Raw genomic sequence first — 22526 nt, 5'->3', positions numbered from 1 at the left:
TGGAAAAGGTAACAGTGCCTCTTCCAGGCAAAATAACCAGGGATGTCAAAAACAAAGAGATCGTCAACAAAGATACGCATAAAGATTATAGAGTTGTATATACGAAACGTGTACGTGAACCTAACGGTTATGAAACACTCCCTTATGGGTATCGTAAATAATTTATATTTACCCCCTACCCCTCATTATACTGTTACCAAGTTTAGGCCTATCCTTGTTGTTTTAGACCTTTAATGCATTTGATTCGCCAAATCGTCAGGTTTGTTTTCATTGTTATTATTATTATAATTATTGCGAACTTCTGCATAAATTGTTGGCGATATAGTTGCAACTTGTCATTTCAGCTTTGATACTCGAAGGGGTAACATCTTCATAATCATGGAGAGAGAACAGCGTTGTAGTCTGCCATTAACTCTACAAAATTTAAAACAAAACAAGCCGTTCATAACATGCGTGCTGGTTGTGTTCATCTTAACGGGGGTATACCTAGGGATTCCTTTGGCGGTGCTTGACAACGCCACCTCATCTTTAGACAGCAATTTTAACTTTATGAGAGAAATGTTCGATTCACCATTAAATGCTACACAAGAGACAAAAAATGTGTCATTAGTTAAAACAGCCCAGTCCATCAAATGGGGGTTCGATTCTGTCACACCTACAGCATGCTTGGCAGATCATGTTATACAACTGAGCGAAGGAATATTTATAAGTGTCTGTAATTACAAGGGAAAAATAATCATAGATATACGTAAATTCACGGGAAATTCCAAAATTGGAATCACTCCTACCATCGTAGGGATCGGTCTTAATATAGACCAGTGGGATGTATTAACGCAGTATATCAGCATTATCAATCGTTACATTCACGATCTGTCTTAATCCTAATCAACAGGGTCTACATGTTTAATTATGCTTTTGTTATAACTTCTTTTTTTTTATGTTTTCATATTCATTTTACATTTTTTAAATATCCTTGTTTATCTCAATTAAGGTACATTTGACGAAGGTCTCTCAAACGACATGGACGCTCGGCTCTCTCATCCTAGTAGTTATATTATCAGCGGTAGTAGCGGTTGTGGAAAAACCCAATTTACCCTAAAACTTTTAAAAATGGTCCCAACTTGTAAACGAAGGTCCTCCCGAAAGAATTATTTGGCTATACGGAGAATTTCAAACGACCTATACGGAAATCTTAGCTATATTCCCTCAAATTGAATTTATTCAAGGCGTCCACGAAGATGTTTGTAACATGTTTGATGCACGTACAAGAAATTTATGCATCATCGATGATTTAATGCAAGAATGTTCGGGGGATAAAAACGTTTGTAATTTATTTACCAAAACGTCCCATCATAGAAATTTGAGCGTCATTTTCATCACACAAAATTTGTTTTTTCAAGGAAAAGAGAGCCGAACCATAAGTCTTAATGCACATTATATCGTATTATTTAAAAATCCAAGGGATAAAACAGTAGTTATTTCTTTGGCAAAACAAATGTATCCAGGAAATGTTAGATTTATGAGAGAAGCTTACGAAGATGCAACAAAAGAACCATTTGGTTATATTTTCATAGACTTAAAACCAGGAACGGAGGAACAATTACGGTTAAGAACACGTATATTTCCTGATGAACAACCAACCGTAGTTTACGTTCCTAAAACAGTATCAAAACGTAGATAAAAGCGATGAAAACTTTGTAGCATCTTCATTCTGTAACCATGTCTCACAACGTGAGGAACCACGCCGACTTGCTTAAAGTCTTGGCACGGTGCAAACCTAAACAACGTAAAATTCTTTTGCAAAATGCCAGCCCAACTCTTTTAAAATGTTTGTGCGAGTGGTGTCTTTCTGTGTTAAAAGGGAAAGTAAAGATCTCTGCTAGTCAGAAGAGACATTTGCATCGTCACAAAAGGATCTTAAGAACCTTAGCTGACCGTAAAACTCCAGTCAAACGTAAAAACAGCTACTCGTTCAGAAAGGAGGTTTTTTACCAGCTCTACTAACACCTATACTGTCGACTTTGGCTGGTCTATTTTTAAAATAGCATCATGCAGCACGCTCAAAAGATGATCTTAGTCAACCCCGAGACACTCTCATCCACAGTGAAAGATAGACCTACATCTTCAGAAAGTTTGACGAGGTCCCGACTGGACCAAGAACTTAAAGACATTTTAGACAGGACAGACTTGGATGCTTACGACAAACTGCAACTTTATAACCAAGTTTTGCAGCGATACTTGACTTTTTATAATAGGACTTCTACTAAACGACCTATGACCGTGAAATTGCTGCAAGACACACCTCCGTTGACATCCCTCTTCCAGACCATGACGACGATGCTCAAAATGACCAGCCTCAAGGAGCTGCTGCTGCACCTCTCAATAAAGCTTCCAAACTTATGGCCAACTTTCCAGTTACATTTAAGAAAAAAGCCGATACTCTTTTAGATATGATTAAAAATAGTCAGGGTGTACTAGACTATAATGAAGGGGGTGAGTTATTAGTAGACGGACACGTCATTTCAGGTAGTCATGTTTCCGATTTGATTTACGACGTGTTATTGGGAAAATCGGGGTTTGAACCGAAAGGTTCGGAGCAATTTTTGAAGGGGTTGGTACGTTTGAATGTACCGGAAAGATTAATCCGAAATAAAACCAGACGTTTATCTATGCGTCGAATGAAACAAAGTACACCCCCTCGGAAAAGTATAAAACACATTTCCAAACGAAAAAAGAACGGTTCACCTAAAACGAAAACAGTCAGATCTAAGAGAATCGGTTATCTAAACTGGGAACCTTATGAATAAATCATGTTTTATTTATGTTTACTAGGATTTTTTAAGGATGTCAAAAGTTCAACTTAAATTGACTGAAGTGAAACGTTGACACTAATATAACGCGTGATTATTATAACTATTTATCGAATTGATTGTTAAACTATTTATCGAATTGATTGTTAATTTATCGAATTGATTGTTAATGTGTCAAAGGGTGATCATATAAGATATAGATGTAATTTTTTTTTTTTTTTTTTTTTTTTTTTTCTTAATATATAATGTCAAAGAAAAAAGACAGAATTCTATGTAAATATGTTTTTGTATCATTTTTAATATAATATAATGTAAAAGAAAAAAGACAGAAGTCTATATGTAATAAATACACAATGCACACAATATTGTATTAAACTTTTATATAATTTTTATTTATGTAACACCTTTAAATATACATGTACAGTAAAGCAGAAAGACACTGCTTGGCATGAAATAAAAAAAAATAAGTTTTTATACTTATGATGAAAAAAGAAAGAAAAACTATTATATGTTTGTACTTGTCTATACTTGTCTACTTTTCATTTTATTTTAGCTATATTAACATACATAGAGTTACCAGGGTTATTCTAGGAATTTATTAAATAATAATAATAATAATAATAATAATAATAATAATAAAACTTTCTCTTTCATCTTGATGCAAAATATTACGACTAACGTAACAATGTTTGAAGAGCACGAGCAATCTGACTTTGGATAAAATCCTTATCAGCGATGGTGGTGTCGAGGTTAAATCTTTTGCTGATGTAGTTATTGACGAAAACATCGTTCAAAGTATGGTCGTTCGTAAACATATCTTGCACAGATGAAAGAGAAATGTGACGAAAACGGTGAAGAAGATAAAACAAACAATAATGTCCACACACGCTAGAAGTCCCGCCTTGCAGGCGCTTTTTGTTAAAAGTCCAAGAAGATGTATTTGATGCGAGCCATTTGTCAAACTTGTACGTTTCGGGAGGTTTTCCGTAGGAACAAAAGAATTCTCCTCTACTCTAGTGTCTATAAATACCGCCACCCAATGTTGCCCTCTTTGGAGATAGGATCCGTGTTAATGATATATCCACTAGGATATTTTGTCACTCTTTGTTCTAGTATCTGATCAGCGGCATATACGCCTCTAAAATATAAGTCACCCAATCTGTCGCTTTTCATAACATCCCTTAGTTGTTGAGAATCCATTGTACTTAGATGGAATAATCAAATATGATGTTTCTGCTTTTGTCCACCTCCAAGATATTTTGATATTCTGCATACACGAGAATCATTACAGTTTCAGTAAGTGCATTTTGCCATCTTAGCTCCATGCGAAGGTTGCCTTTCTTGACTAGATTTAGATGGTCTCCCGTATTCAAATCAGGACTCAGATCGAAACAGTAAACACTGTATCCTTGGGCGAATTCCTCCAGACTGATAAAGTTACCCGTATCCTTGTACATTTTATTCAACCCCTGAAAAAGAGATTGATAAGCCAAGGTGTACGATTGGCCATTTTGCTGGGTGTATTTAGGAACGAGCGGTTGCGTGCTTGGAATCTGTACACCGTCCAAGGTGAGGCTTAACATGTTTAGGTTTCTATGTTTGAAGTTGAAGGGGGATTTCCCGTACACTCCATTGAAGCTGTCGGCGTCAACGCACGTTACAACTAGACGATGAGGCAATTGTCCTAGAAATAAGGAATCCTTAGATATAGCCATAGACCCTGCGGGAACCGAGAATGCTTTAATTTCTGACCTCGTTAATGGGTATATGGCAGGACCGTGCTCCAATGCCCTTGCATGTCCCAGGGCTATACTAGGGTTAACGTGAACTCGGCGCACCAAAAGTGCGGCGTGAGTTATGACCACCTTATAAGCAGCATCCTGTTCCGGAGACACGAGACAAAACTCTGGTTTGCTAGGCGTGAGTTTAACCTTGATATCGATCCCACTAAGAAGCATCCGATCTTGCATGAATATGTCAGCGTGTATAGGTCCCGTCATGTCAAGAATCTTGCTGCGCGATGAAAACGTGTGCCTCTTTTTCAAGCCTTCATTTCCAGGATCTGCGGTGACATCTACAGTGTCGTGATGACCAGCTGTATCCTTGTAAAACATAGAGGCTGTCAGTTGACTCTCTTTAGCTTCTCGAGAATAGTTGAGTACAGTCTCCAAGTAGGCCCTGTAAGGGTAATTTGTACTCGAGGGTGATACGAGTCTTTCATTCAACGACACTTCACATTGATTGAACATGGTTTGGAGAAACAAGTTGGTAGGCCCTACATTGGCTCCGGCATTTAGGTTAGAACCATCGGCATTTGTAATTTTTGCTTTAATGTGCAGTTTGGTTTGAGCTAGGTCAACATATTCCTCAGGCGTGCCTGCCACGTGAAATTCTATAGGTGACCCGTCCAAAAGGTTTGATATGGGGTGATAGGCATCCCAGGACCCTGACACTATAGAGACATCCGAGGGTGGGACGGTAAATAAATCCAGTTGAGAAGATGTACAGTGACAAGATTTCTCATGTATTAAGGCCATCTTGAGTTAAGTTTATGAAAATCCTCCGAAGATATCGCTGTGCGTCTGTCTCCTCCGCTTGCTAGCCCCTGAAATGACCGTCCGAGTGGCACAACTCCTCTTTTTACCTTTTTTCTTTCCAGAAGCTGGTGTGCGTTTTTCTGGTTGATCCTTTACCCTTTTGAATTTTGTTTAAAACTTTGGTCCCCATGTTCCGCCCTGCCGTTTTCAATCTTCTTTTTGCAGCGGTCTTAACGTTTTGACCGCTCATCACGTCTTGGGCGATATCGATACCCGTTTGTAATGCTTGTTTGCCCACGACGGCAGCCCCCTTTTTCAAAAGGGGCATGGCGGAGCGAAAAAGACCACCCAGTAATCCTCCTAACCCATAGCCTCTCTGAAGAGCCGTTGAACCCCTATACACGGGTATTCCAGAACCCACTTGATTCACGTAATATCTCTCGTAAATATGAGGGGCGTGGTAAGGAGTATTGTAAATTCTAGTAGGCCTATACATCGTCAACGATTTTTTTTTTTTTCAAATCAGATATGGAGAACGCTTCAGTCTAAAATGAACCTTACTTATGACTTGCCCAGACTCAAATGGCAAAAATGCTCCAGAGTCGAGCCTTAAATCTACTCTTATGGTCTCGATGTCACTTAACTTAACCGGAACGTAGTGCGGACTGCTATAATTTCTGCACACCATACCTCCTATACTCGTGTGATCCACTTCGACAGTTCTTAACAGTGGGGCTAATGTGTCGCCTACATATTGGGAGGATACAATATCACTGTAGACGTAAAAGGTGTAAAATCCTCTGTGAATATCCACTGGAAATGTGCCGTACGTATCTTTTTGAATGAACACGTTTTCTTCAAACCCTAACATGCGTGACAGCGTCTCGTTAAAGAGGAGTCCCGTACCATTAGAACAATTCATGACAAATTTTCTAGATTGAGATTTTATGTACATTTGGAGATCTTTCTTTACGTATTCAGGGAGTACCCGTCTCAGTTCGTGCAGAATTTCTTCCGGAGATTCATAATAACCAGGTGATAACATGGTAGATTCCATCTCTTGATCGTGTCTACTTTTAAAATTAACTTTGCACGTATCTCCAGCCACATTATACCAGGTTCTCGGATAATTAATTTCCACCAGAGCTACTTCCCAATCTCCTTTCAATCTCAACGGGGTATGTAGTCGCGTGGTATAAGAAGAGAGTTTATTATCGGGGAAATAATGAGAAGAACTAGTACTGGGTAAAGTAACGTAGAATTGCGAGGTAGCCATACTGAACGTCCCACACGGTAGCTGTATCTATTCACAAATGTTACGCGAAAAGGATCGAAAGAGTTTTATATAGGTCCGACTTGAATATCCGAAACCCAGCTGTTAAATTTACTGGGATAATTCTTCCAGGACACGAAATATTCTGTTTTGCCGTTCCTTTTTCTTCTCTTTAAAATCTTATCAACCTGATATAGGTCGGAATCCGATTTATCAACTTCTTGCAACTCCGCCTCGTAAAAGGTACCTTCCAGTAACTCCCCAGCTAAATCCCTTATCCTATATACAGAAGGTGTTCTGTTTATTCTGTCGGCTATCGTGAAAATCTCTTCTGTCCAATTGGGACGGTAACCTTTTTCGAACGTCATCTTGTTTTTACTTATCCTTACTTTGGTACCAACTCGATATTTAAAGGTGACCTTTTTAGGAACACGGGGGTCTCCATAGAGTTGGCTTTTCACAGCCATTTGATTGTGTATGTTAACGTCAGAAGGTGGCATTCCTATACTACGGTGATGAGCATTGTTATAGGCCTTGACCATGGAAGGCAACACATCGATATATTTGGAAGTATTTTTGGCCGTGAAATATTTCCACATTTTAGTTTTGAGAGTTCTGTTGAATCTTTCTACGAGGCTACATTTTGTTTCGTTATTTGAGGTGAAATAATGTATATCTTGAGATTTCAGCCATTTTTGGAACGGACGATTGGTGAATTCCGTTCCTTTGTCCGTTTGCAAAGCGATTGGTTTTTGACCCCCACTCGTAATCTTCTTGAAAGCTGCGATTAAAGCGTCCCCAGATTTTGTTTTGATCGGCACGACATAGGCGAATCTACTAAGAACGTCGATGCATGTCAGCAAGTACTTGAAATTTTTGTTCCATTTTTGTTGGGATGATAAATCAACAAGATCCGCCTGCCATTGACTGTTTAACCCAAACACCATGACTTTATTTCTTTTAAATTTTCTTCTAGCGGGCTTATGTAAAGTGTAGACATCTTGTTTCTTTAACCATCTTTCAATCTGTTTTCTAGAAATACCTTGCTCTTTGCTAGCTTTAAAAAGTACATTGACGTTACTGTAAGCCGCTGGATGTGCTGGATCATAAAAAATCTGCCGGAGAACTTTATCTACATTCTTCCTTGACATACTTGTGCCTTTACTGAACCTTAACCGATGGTTACACTCTTTAATAAACACGACAAATGACAATCTATACACACTTATTTTATGTTTCAATTTTTCATGTACATTTTATTTTATTCATATTTGCATTTTCAATAAACACATTAGAGCAAACGTTCCTATCCATAGCCCGTACTTGAAGATGTAATTGTCCTGAACGGGTTTCACACGACTTAAAACTGTCCAGTCTATATGCATATCTTCCACGGTGCTGTTTAAAATAGTTTCAACAACTCTCTTGAGTTCATCATCTTTCAAAGCTAGATAAATGTCCGCTGCAAATATCAGTAAAGTCAAAGTACGGAAACACTTCCGTTTTTTGTCGTTGGGGGGTAAACTACCATTTGTAACCGTTACCAGAGTTCCAAATTTTGATGCGAAATTAGACGTATCCTTTAAAATATATCTTATATTATCCTTCACTGAACCGCTATAGTCGTTAGAGTTCCTGATTTCATCCGCAAATTCCAGCACAACTGAAAGTGTCTCTTCAGTTTCAGCATCGTAGATTGTCTCTCGCTCTGTTAGTCTTTCAAAGAGAGCCGACTGAAACGTTCTGTCAGACGGTCCACTCTCACTCGGGCTACATTCACTGCCTCCGCTTCTGAGAAGTATGGTCTTAAGTGACTTCCAATACGTATAAACCGCATTTGTGCAGGCCCATCCAAAGGACCCTCGCCATCTCGATACTCCTTGTTTCCCCATTTTGCACGAACTTCTGCCACGGACTCGTCGAAATCAATTATTCTAGGATCTATCTTCAAGATGGTTGATGACTCCAAAAATATAGCTTTCACGTAACACAGATCAAGTTCAGCTAGGGCTTCCTCGTAGGCCAAGTCCCGCAACGGTTCCTCACTATCTGGATCTATACAGATATGCTGCAATTGACTAGGATGATCTATTTGACACCCTACACAGTATTTTTTCATCAAATCTCCTGACTTCCGTTCTGTTACGTCGCAGACTATATAGCTAAGCACGTGTTGTAGTATCCGTCTCCACTCCGCAATTTTTCTTTCTTTTTCGTCTTTCGACTGCTTGTCTTGCCACTCGGAAAACGCAGTTTTGCTATCGGCACTATCCATACTAGGTTTACTTTCTTAGATGACTGCGGATATTCAACTGTGAAGAATAAAATGGCTTGTAACCTATTTATATATGTCTTAAGACAACATTCACCAATCAAAACTTAGATTTATATGACGTCGACATGACAGAAAGGATATTTTTAGACTGCGTGTTGAAACATGTTAGACCTTAAGTACTTTTGCTTACGTCACATGATCGGCAGCTAATTATGCTAATTAGAGGTCAAAGGTTAATTATGTAATTATGCTAATTAGAGGTCAGAGGTTAATTAATCAATTAATCGATAAATCGATGGATTATGGTGGATTATGGCCCATAGACGCCCCACCTACTCCCGGAAGACGAAAGACACGAAAGGCAAATACCCTTCACAAACATATTACAATCGATTGCTCTTACAATAATACGTGTTTGTACAACCGCCTATATTAGTAATATAGTTGTTCAAACTCCAAATAATGTTTTTGTGGAGAGTGTCTGCCTCTCGTCTCTTTCGTCGAAAAACCTCGTTTAGAGGCATATGCTTGTAGACAAGGTTTTACGGTATTTAAAAACTCACCTTTCCTTAAACTTTTAAATTTGTACTTTACCTTTTAACCTATTCTCATCTCAGCTGCTTCTGAGTTTTATCTGGGTATCGGTTGTATATTATTTGATATTGTTGTAATTTATTTGTGCAATTAATCTTTGTAGTTTTGGTGTTTTTAATATATTTTAAAGGGCATTGAGATGTTGTATGCAATGGGCTATATAAAAAAAAAAAAAAAAAATAATAATAATAATAATTATAATTATTATTACTATTATTATTATTATTATTATTATTATTATTATTATTATTATTATTATTATTATTATTATTATTATTAAATCAGAGCTAACGAGTATATGTATTGTACTTGCTTTAAATTTGACATATGTGATGCGATCAAGCAAAATCAGACGGAACTCGGCAATAATAAATGTTCAGTTTCCTATAGGATAGTAAAAAGCATTTATAAAGCTGGATTTTTCAGAAGACCCCATTGAAATTGAACAACCAGTTCCAAATATATGAGCAATTAAAGAGTTTCCAAAACAAAAGGAAACAAAAGGAAAAATTTCCTTTGTTTGGCTATATCTCAAAATCAATATTTCCGAGTTCCGACTGATTTAGCTTGATCGCATCACATATTTGTGTTTATTAGAATATAAAGGGGTGAACATAACTGGTACCTTAATTATTTTGTGCACTGTGTATGGATCAAAGAGATTAGAGCCAGATTATTCCGCTATGCTTCCGTTAAGCAGTATACAGACTTTTTATTGTACGTACAATATTGTATGTACAATATGTACGTTATTTAATCTATTGCCATTCTATTTCAAGTACAGTTTAAGTTCTAACGAATGTTTGATGACGTAAAATCGATAATATATTTCTGCTAGATATTGTATGTAACATATTATCGATTTTTCGCCATCAAACATTCGTTAGAACTTAAACATTACTGGAAATAGAATGGCAATAGATTAAATAACGTACATATTGTACATACAATATTGTACGTACAATACTCGGAGTCTGAAGCCCGCTTTACACTTCGATTTAAATTGTGTGATTGCGTTGTGTGAAGAATGCGTCGTACTGATAATTCCCGAAGAAAAAAGGTTGTTCTACGGGAGGATCTACTTTCAAGTAGGATCGGACGGACTGATTTTTAGGTGGGTGATGCCACCCCTGTTACCCCGGTGTCGCCATTCCTGACATGTGGGGAAGACATGAAACTTGCTGAAATGACCCTTTTAGTAGAAACCCAATATCACCCAGAGGGCGAGTTTATGGATATGTGCAAAACTCATATTCACTACCACAAGGAAGAAAGTATGTAAAGTGTGATATGACCAACATAATTGTTGAAATTCTCACAAGGAGATTTCTCCCGGAAGGATAATTTACAATTTATGAGATGAGATCATTAAGAGACCTCGAATTAATACTAGTATAAGACTGTATAGATGTCGGTGTAGATGTCGATGGACGCGGTATCATTGGGAAGAGGGGGGTCGGGGTGTGTGGGTGGGTGGGGGGTGGAGGTGTTTGTGGTTGGGGTGGGGTGAGGCGCGTAGGTAGGGGTGGGGTGTGTCTGGTGTAAGCTTTAAATGGACAATGACAAAATCAAATTAGACCAAAATCGGTAAAATATTTTCATTTTGGTTATCATGAGTGGATTCATCATTATCAATTATGATTAAACGGTAATACATTTCCAAGGTTCTAACGACAATTCAATTGTTCTGGTTACGGGTCAGTGAGCTAGTGAGTTGGATGGGTTATTATAATCGTTAAGGAACAATTATGCAAATAAGAAATATATTAGGATATTACAAATTATAAAAAAAAAAAAAAAAGGGAATTATTTGTGTAAATTTCAAAACAAACCTCCCACCAGTATTGGTCTTAAGGCTTTTATTAAAATAAATAGAGAAACAGAGTATTTCATTGCTAGAAAGAAGAACAAACTCTCTTGTCACTTTCGTTAATAGACATTTGACATCTAATTTTCTGTTTTATCTTGTATTGTTTAGGATATAATGTGTAACTGTATAATATATTTTGGGACTGATTTGTTATTGTTATCATGTTATTGTAACTTAAAATGTTTGGGTAGTGTGACTGCATAACTTTGCATTTTTAATTTTTGCTGCCTTTTTGTGATTTGTTGTTGATTTTCTTGTTAATTTGTTTGCTGAAATGAATAAAAATTTATAAACATTGAAAAAAAAGGGGGGGGGTGGATGCGTTTGTGCGTACGGAGGGATGTGTGAGTATGATGTGTACTACCACGGAGAAGTAAATAAATAATAAGGGGAACTTAAATTTCACAAATTATAATGTAATTTAGGTTTCATTGAAAGTGAATGACGTCAAATTGGTTCCAACATTTAGGGGCAATAACGGGCGAAGACCATACACGAAGGGACCAAGCTGTGAAGGGTGTGAACCTGAGAGAGTGCCTGGTGTTTTGAAAACAAATGCAGTAAGTATATTTCAATAAAAACAAGTGGTCATGAATCCGTCACTGTCGATATCATTTGGCTTTATATATATGACGTTTTGTCGTCGCAGTAAAAGATATTTATATAAATCGGAGCTAATTCCAGAACTTGTTTTATTCCTAACGTATAGCCTACATATGGTATAAGCTCGCTGACAACCATTGTCAGACTGAGGGATTTATTACATGATGATTTCAAGTGTTTTTTTTAAAACAAAGCTTATATATCAGTCCGTCGATCATTAATGAGGTCGATCAGCTCAATGTGTTATGATCACCTCGTAGATTCTTGCACATTGCGTCCTACGAGACATTTCAGCCATACGCAAAGTCTGCTAATAATTATTTCAATCGTATATGAACAAATATCTGATCCCGAGATTTTATTAAAAATCATAGATTTTTTCACAAATACAGTACCTAAAGTCTATAGTTCTTGCAAGTTATTAGTTCATTAAAACACATTACATTGGAGTAGAAAAATGAATTTTAAAATAAAATCAAGGGCTTCCTTCTTATAAAATGCTACAATATTGCTTGAATCGGTATTTTGTTACAAAATAATAAGTTTAGTTCTCATTATCAGATATTGTGCCCTTTTAATTTCGTAGGGTCTTTTAGTTAATTGTATTACATTACAATCGTAATTCTTCCGAGGGAAAACTTTTTTCCTAACATTGATAGCACCAATGTTTTTTCTTTATTTTTTTATACTTTGTGAACATTTCAGGAAATTGTAAAAAAGACGGCATCACATGCGGTAAGAATGTACTAAATTAGTATTTTAAATAAATTAACTCCTTTTATACTCGAAAAAAATGTATTGATAATGTACTCGCTTTAATAGGCCGACGTTTTCTCATGGTCGCTATTTCGCTCCGATTTTCCATTCAAATGATTAGCTCTGTTCGGAGCTGTAATTAGGTTTTTTTATACTATTTAACGGATTCGACGTCGGACAAGTATAACATTTTGAACTACCATGGCTCTTTTGAGAGCAGCCTTTTCGTAAGTAAATAAAAGGCGATCCGCTAATATCATTTGTCAATGGACAGCCCACAATGATACTATGTAGGCAAGAGGCGCAGCCTATTAGAATTCCTAATTTTTCTGAAGAAGTCAAAGCTAATCCTGACGAAAGCGTGGGAGGGAGGAGAGGGGAGGGAGTGGGGAGAGGTAGAAGAGGGGTTACAGTATGAGATGTGTCTCTCACATCACATGAGTAAGGGATAAAACTAGAATAAGTTCGCAATATAGGCTCTACTGGGCCGGTATATTGTGGGCTTACAAAGATGTTGGCCAGGCACGTTGAAGTGATATGGACAAAGAACGAATGATTTTGTGAGATCGACAAAATATGTTCGCATTCCATCACCCTTCCGTACCGAGCCCTTTATCAGCACCAATTTAGATTAGCCATGGGGACAGGGCAGGATTTACCATTGGTCAGATGGGTCTGGGCCTAGGGCCTCCAAAATTGCCCTGTGTATGTTTCTTTTTTAGCCTCAAAACACCATTTTATGGATCAAAATATGGTAGAATTGCAAAAGTTTGCACGCTTCGCGCGCACTTACTTCTTTCATAGCAAAATTCACCTTCATTTTGTGTTAAAATTTTCTGCAATATAAAATATTTCGCGCGCTTCACGAGCAAATGTCTTACTAAGATAGGAACAAAATAATCGTCTCTGCCAAACATTGGCTGCTTGAGTGCACATGTCATCCTCACGGTGAGTATTAAAATGCCAAATTGCTGCCGCGCGTATTTATCTCTTTAAAGCCATTCTGTGAGTAGATCTGCGAGACGTCACCTTGGAGTTTCCTTTTTTCCATCTCAAATTTGAACAAAAATCTCTAAAATGAGAGTTATAATTCCATCCTTTCTATAATTATGTAAATCATTAATATGAGTGCTAGAACAGTTCCTCTGATGTCTGGAAAAAGCATAAACCTCGTGAGCTGGATCAAAATACCGGGACTAAATTAACCAAAAGTTGTAAAAGGCCTATGCATCTTCATTGACACGATTTTATGACACAACTGCCCCCTTGAGAAAATGGTCTAGCGACGACGCTGCGACGAACTCTAAATCTATGTCATGAGTACCCGTCGTATGTGTTTTAGTTACGGGATTTAAAACTTTTTAGTGAGTCAAACTCCTACCTGTTAGAACTTGATTTGGTGAATTCAAATATTTTGGGTTAAAATAGCTTAATAGTCAAACACACGTTTCGTTGCTGTTCTTACTGCTTCTCTTCAGATTGTTCCATTAAGTGTCAGCATTGTGGCACGCGGAATGAGAATGAATGCAAATGTTGTTGTCAGACAGGATGGCTTGGGAAATTGTGTGAGGGTAAGTAGGCTTATTATGCTTAATTATGCTTATAGAACTTCATCTGTGAGGTCAAATTTGGGTCAACATTTACCGTCAAAATCCCCCCAAAAGGCTTTTTTGACCCACTGCTTTTTGGTTCAGCGTAACAAGATAAGTATTGGGCGAATTTTTGTTATTAATTTTTAAAACCTTTGAGAAATTTTTTTGGTGAAGTTGGTCAAAATTTTAAAAAAAAAAGGTTCCAGAGAAGTGGTATTCCCCATTGCCCAAGTTAGCATTACCCATCCGACACCACGTGTGGAGGTTTGGGTTGAGTTGCCTGAGAGCAATTACTATGGCAGCTCTGCGGGCCTTGCCGGACAAAGGCAGAACCGCTACGCCAATTTAACAATACTTTTTTTTCTAGAAGATACATTCTATGGTATTAAAAACATTTCGCATATGAAAGTCTCATGGTGTATGCAAAATAGTTTATACTGCAGGGACATTATGTTCCAGATCCGGTCAGAGCACTATATTTTAGTGATCCAGAAGTATGTGTTGACGGTACCTCAATTTTGCCACAGATATACGATTTAGGCCCCACTGCAATAATTCTTACGATATTCATATGACGAAAGATAAAACGGGATAGGCCCAGCAAACACAAAACGTTTTCGACATCATTCTCCAAAGGTTAGAAAAGGTTTAAATGTTGGGTTATATAAAGGGTATATAAAGGGTATAAAACGTTTTCATAACATTTAAAAAAATTTTGATAACCTCCTGCAAGTATTCTAGTATAATGTTAATTAAGTGTCGACAAAATATTTGGCAAAAAATGTTTGCAAAAAATATTTTACAATAACATTTTAAAAACATATTTTTTAAAATAGTTTTGTAGTGTGTTTTTATACATAACGTTTAAAAACGTTTTCATGACCTTTATATAACCCGACAGTTTAATGTTATTTAAACGTTTTTACCAAACCAACAAACTAAAATATAACCTGTTTAAAACGTTTTAAAACCGTTTTGTGTATGCTGGGAGCTTAATAGTAAACTCAAACTGGAGCATTTCATAACGAATGTCGCCACGATCATAGTTTCAAATGTTTGTTATTGATAAGAGCCACTTTTTTTTGCAGTGCAATGCATAAATGAAGACCATGAGTATTGTTCAGACTATGACATATGGCAAGAAGAATGTCCGTATGATTACGATGTAAGGAAGAAATGTCCAGCTATGTGTGGAATTTGCGGTAAGAAAATGTATTATTTAAATATGTATTACAAATGGCTTTAAATGCAGGTTTAAAATAATTTGACAAGCCTGTCATCTCAGTACCATATAGTACACTGTAAAACTCTAGCTGTACACTGTTTAAAACACGTTAGGTAAGCCAAATTGTTATTAGTATCTTCATGTACCTTTTCGGAAATTTTGTTTCATATTTTGAAACCTATTTTCCTACATATCAAGTCCAAAATAAAATCAACACCGTCGCTAAGTGTTTATAGTTTGATCATCTCGTAATAGGCAGGAAATGTTAGGCTTTTACCATTACGCCGAAAAGTAGACCCACGTTATTAAGAGTGCTATTAGTTGACTTGGCTGGTCTATATTTTTTGTGTCAAAGAAAATAGACATAGTATAGATCTTGAATTAATAATTGTGTTGCTTCTGGCGAGATGTCACAATGCAATTCTCAAAATAATATATTTTGATATTAATCGCGATGCGCCGATTACGAGCTGATCAAAGTATAGGATGCGTTTACATACAAATTCAAAGTGTGATAACCTGTAAACCAAAACGGTGTGGATTTTATTTTGGACATGCGATGTTTTTTTCTGAAAGGTACATGTAGATAATAAATAATAACAATTTGGCAACACGCCTTAAACGTGTTTAAAAGTGTTACAGGTATGATGAATTTACAGTGTATACCTTGATTGGCTATAATTAGCTATTTGTGCGGATATTATTAACATCGGAGATTTGATTGTTTCATTTGTTGAGTAATCCCTGTTAAGCATGTTATTTACAGTGCAAATTCCTTGTTAACCCTAACACCCAAAATACCACAAAATACCACGATGAAAAAGGGTTTGCGATGACGCAATCACCCTAAGTGGTATATGCTCACGGAATTGCTACCCGGGCAGCGATAACCCGTGTAGCTACCGGTCCGTGATCGTGTGGTTGGCATGTGGGGTCAAAGGTTCGAATCCCAGGGATGCCAAGTGACTTCTTTCTTCATCTTCTCTCCCTTTTTCGTATCTTCTTTAACTTCCGATGTCAAAAAGCAGGGTTCAGTGTTAGGGTTAGATAAGATGTATTTTTTCAGATTAAAGCCTATCCCAGCAAACACAAAACGTTTTCGACATCATTCGCAAAAGGTTATAAAAGGTTGTCAGAAAACATTTAAATGTCGGGTTATATAAAGGTTATATTAAGGGTATAAAACGTTTTCATAATATTAAAAAACATTTTTTGATAATCACTGCCCAGCAAAAACAAAATGTTTTACAAAAAACGTTTAAATGTCGGGTTATATAAATGGTATAAAACGTTTAATAACGTTCCACAAACATTTTTGACAACTTGATACACAACATTCTAAACAGAATGTTATTTTTGAAAAATAAAAAAAAAATATTTTGCGAAAAATGTTTGCCCAAAATATTTGCAATAACGTTTTAAATACGTTTTCATGACCTTTATATAACCCGACATTTAAATGTTACTAAAACGTTTTGGAAAAAAAAAACATTTTAAGAACATTTCTGTGTTTGCTGGGAGCAAATATTTTAACATAATGTTATTCAAGTGTTGACAAAATATTTGGCAAAAAATACTTTAGAATAAAATTTCGAAAACATTTTTAAAATATTGTTGCAGTGTGTTTTCATACAAAACGTTTTAAAACGTTTTCATGACCTTTATATAACCCGACATTTTAACGTTATCAAAACGTTTTTACTTAAACCAAAAGCCAATATATAACTTATTCAAAACGTTTTAAAACGTTTTTGTGTTTGCTGGGATGTTAACCCTAACACCCAAAAATACCACAAAATACCACGATGAAAAATGCTGCGCATGCATGAATCCCAGGGTCGACGATGACGCAATCACCCTTAATAAAGTGTTATATGCTCACGGAATTGCTGCCCGGGTACGGCAAGCCATTGGGGTCATAACGTGCAGGTAGCTACGCGCAGCTTAATTAAAGCTACGTGCAGCCGTTTGACCAATCAAAATCGTAAATTTAATCACATTGGGTTTTTACCTGCGCGTGGCATAGTGCAATTTATCCTCTGTCACAAATATTACTTTGTTAATTTTTGTAAGTGAAAATATCTGTAGTATATCAGAATGAAATGGTATAGGTGCTAAGTAATATTTGATCAGCATGATGATTGTTCTATATCTCATATTATCTGTCCATATTTACACCAGCTACAGAGGCATGTGACCTTGCTTTCCCTGCAATATTTTTTAACACAGCGCTTTACATCAGTAGTAGTTGTTGTTTGACCTTCAGATCCCCTGTACTGCTTTATACAGTGTACCACATGAACTTGTAAACACTTACAGTGCTATCTTTCCTCTGTCACACATTTTTTTGTAAGTGAAAATTTCTAAAGAATATAAGCAATAAAAGGGTATAGGTGCTAAGCAATATCTGAACAGAATGAGGATTCTCTATTTACTCTGTCTATAATTATTTACACATTAAGCTACGGGCTACAGTGGCATGTGACCTTTGCTTTCCCTGCAATGTCTTTAATCAGTGCTTTGCATTAATGGTGGTTGTTGTTTGACCTTCAGATCCCCTGCACTGCTGTATACAGCCCGGGTATAAAGTATGCCATTAAACACGGTGTAAACTTGGGAACACTCATGATAATAAATATGCTTTGTGTATCATTTTAGCCAGCCATTAGCAACATATGTTCTCTTGGCACATGCTGTGATTTGACCTCCTTACCCGCTCGTTATCTAATTCCGTAAAATAATTACAAGATAATAATCGTGAAAGAGGATAGCTAGCACTATACCACGCGTAGCTAACGACACATCCACGTGATTAAATTGACGATTTTGATTGGTCAAATGGCTGCACGTAGCTTTAATAAGCTGCGCGTAGCTACCTGCACGTTAATGACCCCAATGGCCTGCCATACCCGGGCAGCGATAATACGTGTAGCTACCGGTCCGTGATCGTGTGGTTGGCATGCGTTTTGAAACACGGGCCGTCTCCACTTTTGTCCGTTAGTCCTGGCAAAGATTCCATCTGATCCATGTCGATTGGAATTTCTGTTTTGTTAGGTCATTTTCTATTCATTGTTTCAGTCCCAAACGTGCGAATCCGGAGCACTCATCTATTTTATTCACTGCAGATTTTTATTTTTTGGATATACAGGGAAGAACATTCTTTGCTGTCTGTATGTATACATGTATATTTCACTGATAAAACTGATTCAAAATGATGCAACCGGAAATATTTTTCGTCTTTATCCGCGACATTGCATGCGCAATGCATGCTACGCCCCTGTTTGAAAGATAAATTGTCGTTTACTTGACACCAATGAAGATGTTAAACTTTGTTAAGGACAAACATGCCTGTGTCGTGAAAACGGATGCATGTCGCTAGATATCGCAGTATGAATAGTCTAGTCATGTTTGTTTATGATATTTTGTCACCATTTTGTTTCATTGCAGAGGCCGCAACTGGAAACGAACCGCCGTGTAATGAATGGTAAGTTTACGTGATATCATACACTCCAAGATAGTGAGAACCAATCAGAGCAAACGTTGGTAAATTACTAGCCGTGCATTAGACGCATCTACATCTCAGTACGCGTGCATTATTTTGTACAATTTCACTCCCAACAAGTGATACGCATTTATTAACCTATAAATCAATAACGACAGATGAGACAAATGGGGACATGGATCAAAAGATGCAAACGATACGTTTAGGGCAGAACTTATGGCAATTTGTTGGGAAAAAGACAAAAATCTGTAATTATGTATAGTTGCATACAATCGCAGTCACAAAGATAATCATAGTGCCATTGACATTTTTGTAGTAATGGGAAAATCCTAGATCAAAATAAAGAGTACAGTGTCGCCTTTAAACATGCCTGGCATTTTTTTCTTTTTATTTTGACCCTCTTTTATGAGTTCTTCTTCTTCGCGGAATAATAAATCGCTCCATCGTTATGATATCATTATATATTTTGATTACACAAAAAAAAAAACATAATGTTCCTAAAATATGCACGTATCACGTGAATGTTGTTCATCTAAAGCTTTTAGAATAACGTATCGTATGTTTCCCTATTTTATACAGATGAGATCTGACCCGTCTACGATCTACCAAGACGAAGATGACTTCCAGATACCACGCTTAAAGTTTAAATATTAAATACAATGGAATTATAGTAAATCACCTTACGTTACAAGTCCCTAATATCACTCATTATAATACATTCTTTTTTGACATATTTAGTTCCCAGAGGAAATCATTATTAGTCCCTGTGCTGATCAGTTTTACTATAATCCGCTTTTTGACGCTAAACCCTTCCTTAGCCTCTCCCTTCCCCACCACATAGGAGCAACATTATATGATTCAACATGTTCGGAGGGAAGGTGGGGGGGGGGGTGCTTAGTTACATTACACTATTGAAAGTGTCCCAAAAATGCTGACAAGTAGTTTGACACACTAGTCCAAGTAAAGCAAGATTTCACTTAGTAACTAATTGCAACATTTCTCACAATGTATTTCTAAGAGATTTCCATAACACCATACTTAAAGTCCCAAGAAAATCCTGTAAAAGGTACATATGTTAATTTGGATAAACCAAAATGGCGAATTAGGAAGAATTCGTCTCCGAAGTCCAGTTCTCGAGTTATTTATATGCACATAGCTTAATGACATATATGGACCAATGCTCCAATTTTGATTAAAATAGTCTAAAATTGTCCCGCTTGTAAAACATTATGTTACAATTAGCTTACATTACAAAGAATAGTATAGTGACTGACCCAAGTTGATAACCAGTTATATTTATGACTGTGTTCAGTTTAAATGGGCCTTTACTTGATGCGTCGTATGTTGACATTTAGCAAGAGGCGTGATGCTCAGTGTATGATGGTTGAATGAATTAATACTCCTCTTTCAGCCAAAAACGTTGATAACATAAGTCTAATTGTGTGAGGGATTTGTAACGTAATGCTTTGTTTTATTTTGATGATCGCGATCTTCAAAGGTGATGGTACATATTAATAAAATCAGCAAGATAAAAACCTAGTATATGTTGTTATTCTTATCGGCACTGTGTGTGATTTTCATTTGTTAATATTATGATGTCGACATGAATCATTTGTCGCTGAGATTGATTCAACAATATGATTGGTAATCATCAGTGGCGTAACCAGTGATGAGTGGCGGGTACCTACTGACCCTCTTGTTTCCCTTCCAACAGGATACAATAAAAAATAAACTACAAAATAATATTGTTAAGACACTGTTGATAGGGTAATGTAAACAAAACACCACTCCCCGATCAATGTTGAATCCTACGCCGCAGATAGGCCAAACTATACTTTTTCTCAATCGTTATTACCAGAGAAATCCTTTTTTTGTGGATTGAACAAAATTTGACAAAATAAACATTGAACCATATTGATCTTGACCTATTTGGCGAATTTATCTTTTTGACGATACATCCTAGGTAGTGCTAACTATTCTTAATTTGAATTGTTGAGACCACTTTGGTTATAATCATGATAATCGGAGTTTTTTTTTCAGATCCATTGTCTTCTTTTACTTCATCCCGTGATGATACCATGATGGTCAAAATTCCTGAAAAAAATGTGATCAGACAGATTACTGAAACTGCATATAGACCGACAAAACCCCAATTTTTTCTGGTTATAGGCCTTTATATCTTGTAAAAGAAGAATATTCTTGACTTGCTGATTAATAATTATATGTAAATGTTCTTCAGCATGATCAAGCTCCAGTATAAAATTTATTCATGTATAGCTTAACTTTTCAACAGCTCCGTCTAAAGCAAGCCATGTTGAGCACATTTCCAAATCCCCATATGTAGCCCCCTATTTAAAGCCATATTATAACATTTGCTGAGGAAGACGCCCTCAATGTTTTTCAAAATTCTTTTTTTTACACGATTATATTGTACTTTATTAAACCAATATACCCTGCAAAATCAAGACTCTAGGTGCTGTAATTTTGTCAAAATACAAGATTTAGAATAAAACGCAGGAACCGTCGTTTTATTATTACGATGGAATTATTAGTCGAACGCATACACGAGGTTCATAACACACAGTACGTACATGGCGTGTGGGACGGAGATCTACACAAGAAAGTATCGTACCATTACACGACCGAAAAATTCCAATTGTCTTTGCTTTGTCTTAGTTGTTCGGCTAAAAATTAAAAGGGATATATCTGACAGTAAAAGCTAAAATTTTATGGCAAAGAAATGCTAATCTATTTTAGGAAAATGTTATAATATGGCTTTAATGTCATTTTAACAGAACACTTACCCCAACACAGAACCACACAATCACTTAAACAGCAATCTGTACAATGTAAATTGTCTGTCGCGGAGATGTATACTTTTATATATAATGCGTTGCCTACACAGGATATTAAGGGGTCACACCACCAAATCAAGTTCATATTCTTTTATAAATTAAAAAGCACAGAAGAATTTGTCATTTTCTCATGGTTAAAATGAGCATATCAGCCTCCATTCCAAACTTGTTTCCATTTAGATCAACCAGCTATTGTCTTCGAATGGAAACACTAGTTGTTATTTATTCAGTCAGATAATGTTGGACCTGATTTAGTGGTGTGATCTATGAATACACTCCAGACCGCGTGATCACAATCAGAACGCAGAACATGTGAACAACACGTGATACGTCCAAAAGAGTCGGAATGTGTACTCGATGTGTTCCAATACCGAGCTTTATTGTTGTCAGAGCAACAGAACACAGAACATGGTTATCCAGAACACTATCAGAACATTATGCAGAACATTTAATGGTTACTAGAGATGGACAAACGGTCAAAGGAACATTCAAAATGAAGGACATGTACAGTTCACGTTTCTTGTAAAAAAAAAAAAATCTTAACCATCTAATTTGTTCACATAATTAATCAAATTGAAGATTCTAGGAAACAGCTGGGGATTTATTTGGTTCAATTGCTAACAAACTGGTGAAA

At 36.6% G+C, this 22526-nt stretch overlaps 2 long non-coding RNA genes across 2 annotated transcripts in view; one reads left to right on the top strand and one right to left on the bottom strand.

The window, feature by feature from the left end:
* The window catches only part of LOC140162195 (uncharacterized), a 367488-nt gene that overhangs the window by 73105 nt on the left and 271857 nt on the right, over positions 1 to 22526 (bottom strand). The window lies entirely within an intron of this gene.
* LOC140162803 (uncharacterized) lies at positions 11828 to 20571 on the top strand. Its single transcript, XR_011860349.1, has 6 exons — positions 11828 to 11919; positions 12668 to 12697; positions 14197 to 14289; positions 15399 to 15512; positions 18983 to 19019; positions 19617 to 20571. It is a non-coding gene; the product is annotated as an uncharacterized lncRNA (long non-coding RNA).

The sequence above is a fragment of the Amphiura filiformis genome, chromosome 10 (genome assembly GCF_039555335.1).
Source record: "Amphiura filiformis chromosome 10, Afil_fr2py, whole genome shotgun sequence".
NCBI classification, from domain to species: Eukaryota; Metazoa; Echinodermata; class Ophiuroidea; order Amphilepidida; family Amphiuridae; genus Amphiura; species Amphiura filiformis.
The sequence above is the reverse complement of the archived record's forward strand: the minus strand, read 5'-3'. Positions and strand labels throughout refer to the sequence as shown.